Source organism: Ursus maritimus, assembly GCF_017311325.1.
Source record: "Ursus maritimus isolate PB19 chromosome X unlocalized genomic scaffold, ASM1731132v1 scaffold_X1, whole genome shotgun sequence".
NCBI lineage: Eukaryota > Metazoa > Chordata > Mammalia > Carnivora > Ursidae > Ursus > Ursus maritimus.
Window position 1 is genome coordinate 66082894 of NW_024423319.1, and position 2939 is coordinate 66085832.

The 2939-nt window shown below is 42.7% G+C and overlaps 1 pseudogene; it reads right to left on the minus strand.

Annotated features, from left to right (window-relative positions):
• Positions 1-1139: 1139 nt before the first annotated feature.
• Positions 1140-1880, minus strand: LOC103674177 (annotated as a pseudogene).
• Between the last annotated feature and the right edge of the window lie 1059 nt (positions 1881-2939).

The window sequence follows — 2939 nt, forward strand, 5'->3', positions numbered from 1 at the left end:
GGCCTGTCAATAGAAACCATCATTAAAAAATGTTAGCTAGTCCTTAAGCATCTGGCTTCAGCTAAGGTCATGATCCCAGGGTCCTGGGACTGAGCCCCTCATCTGGCTCCCTGCTTGGCGGGAAGCCTGCTTCTCCCTCTCACATGCCCCTTGCTTGTGTTCCCTCTCTCACTGTCTCTCTCTGTCAAATAAATAAATAAAATTTAAAAAAATGTTAGCTGTTACTGTAATCAGAAGAGGCTGGTTGCAGTGGGACTCTGAGCAAAAGAGACAGACTAATCTTCACAGATAGTTCCTTCAAAGCCACAAAGGAGCCACTCCATAGTGGAATATACCTCAATAGGAACCAAGATTTGGGTCTGCCACATACAGGACTCTCCTCCCTACCATAGAGCTAATCAACACCAACACTGACAAATTCTTGGGTTTGGTTCCTACTTTTTAAAGATACTATGTAAACTTCTCTTTTGTTATGACAACACAACAATTATCTCATTCTTGTTACAGCTGAACCCAAGACAACACCCTTCACCCCAATGAATCCCATTCTGAAGTAATTTCTACTTCAGAATCAGCCTAATTGAACTTGTAAGGCTTCTGGTATCCTTGATTATGTTTAGAAGATATGTAGCATACTTTATGGAAATGTGGGAAACACTCAAATAACAATATTGTAAGCACACACTCTCTCCAGGTTGGCTACTTTTTGCTAATCTCTCTCTCCTGTTCATTATTTTGTTTTAAGTTTAGAACCACTTATTAAGTGATCTCAGCTGTTGTAGCTGCTGCTTGTCAGCGCGCTCTTAAATTGCAAGACGCCTGCGTGGTGCAGTTGTTTAGGCATTGGACTCTTAGTTTCTGCTCAGGTTGTGATCTCAGGGTCGTGAGATCAAGCCCCGCCTTGGGCTCCACACTCAACACTGAGTCTGCTTAATATTATCTCTCCTCCCTCTTCCCCTCATAATTGTGTGCTTGCTCTGTCTCTCAAATAAATAAATAAATCTTAAAAAAAAAACCATAAAATGCTTTTCCAATTTCTCTTGTCCAGGACAGAAGGATCTTCCAGGTAGCATGCCAACAGAACAAGAGAATCCAATGATGCCAGCTTCAATGATGGTGCCATCCAGAGAGGGAGAAGGTCATGGCACATTCAACTGCAGCTTACAGAGGTTTTGAAAGAGGACCCTTTGGGGGCTCAGGCTGCCTGGCATTTTGATGCTGTCAGTATGAGTTTTGTACTCTATGATGGTGTTGGGACATAGGTTAAGCACTTGCCAAAGCATAACCTGGATTTGGACTGTGGTTGTTTGATCACTGGCAGTCTTATTCCATATTAAAATAATGTCCTCCTGAAACTGGACAGAGACCACAACACCACAGATCTCCTCCCCAACCATGAACTGTTCCTCCAACATGTCCAGGATAAGATTCTCACAGCAATGAGATGCCAAGGCTTTCTGGAGCCAAATAATCCACTTGCCACCATTTTTATTTGCATCATCTTCCCATATGGGTTTAATTCCTTCTTTGAAGAGTTGGATGTCACTGTGGCCCATCAGGTCCCCAAGACCTACCATGTGGCTGTAAAATCTCCAGAACTGCTCTGCAGAGGCAAAAAAGGTGCCAATCTGTTTGATATTTTATTCATAGCTTTGTGAGCTGGTGGGATGGCTGGGGGTTCTTCTGGAGTATCAGAAAGTATAATTGTACTGAAGGAGATGCTCTGCTGGTCCAGGAACAACAGCCTTCCTCTTACTGCTGCCCTGACTCTTGTCTCATTCTGTTTTTTCCTTCTTACTTTCTTTCTGTGTGCTGTTTTCTTCATTTTGATCATGGTCCCCACTGTCATAATCTTTCAATGCATTGAACTTGTTGTTCATCCTTTCACCACTGCTGTCGCCACTGCCTCACAGAGTGACTTCCACTCTGTTGGGCCCTTGCCTGCTAATTCTTGATAATTTCAGGTTGAGAGGCATTTTCTGAATTTGTCTCCAAATACTCCCTTTTGGGGGCATGTGACCTCCTCTGGGTTGTGGGGTCACATCATACACGTAGGAAATAAGAATATGAATAATGGGGTGAATCCATCTACTACTCCACTCAGCAAATCTAAGTATTGGAGTGAAGGAGAGTTAAGAGACTCTCTGTGTGCTTCTCACAGTTTAAGTATGCCACCACCTTGAGTGTGTTCTAGTGTTTAAACACCTATTTTTCATTCAATGGGAACCCTAAACAAAAGCCACTTACTTAATCTGGTGCTCAATTGAACAAACAGGAATCTGTTCCAATACTGGCCTTATTGATAGACATTATGTAATTCTTTCACATGGAACTTTCACAAATGACTTTCAAGGATAATTTTTGCTACATGTAATTTTCCCTTAAATGTTTAATCCCCTTGAAAACTTCGGTGTAAACTGCAATTTCACTGCACTAACTAGAGTCTACTGGTTGAGAAAAATGTCTTTTGTTCCCCGCCAAAGTGTGTGTTTCAGACAAGCCACTGAAAAGGAAGTATATCATAGAAAAATAAAAGGCTTGGTCATGGACGCCAATCCTCTGAGCACTTGGCCAATGGTAGTGAAACTGCACAGTTGGTGCTTGGAGACAGGAATTGGAGATGGACATTGTATCCTCACATCCCACCATACAACCCAAGATTTTTCTCTGCTAGTAGATAAAAAGTGTATGGGAAAAATCAAGAATAAGGTAGTATATTTTCAAAGCAAAACCCAAGAAAAAGGTATGGTTAAGGTATGTATGGGATGAGGAATGGGGAATAAGGTAAGTTGAGTTTAAAAAGCATTGATTGGGAGAGGGGCGCCTGGGTGGCACAGCGGTTAAGCGTCTGCCTTCGGCTCAGGGCATGATCCCAGCATTATGGGATCGAGCCCCACATCAGGCTCCTCCGCTATGAGCCTGCTTCTTCCTCTCCCACT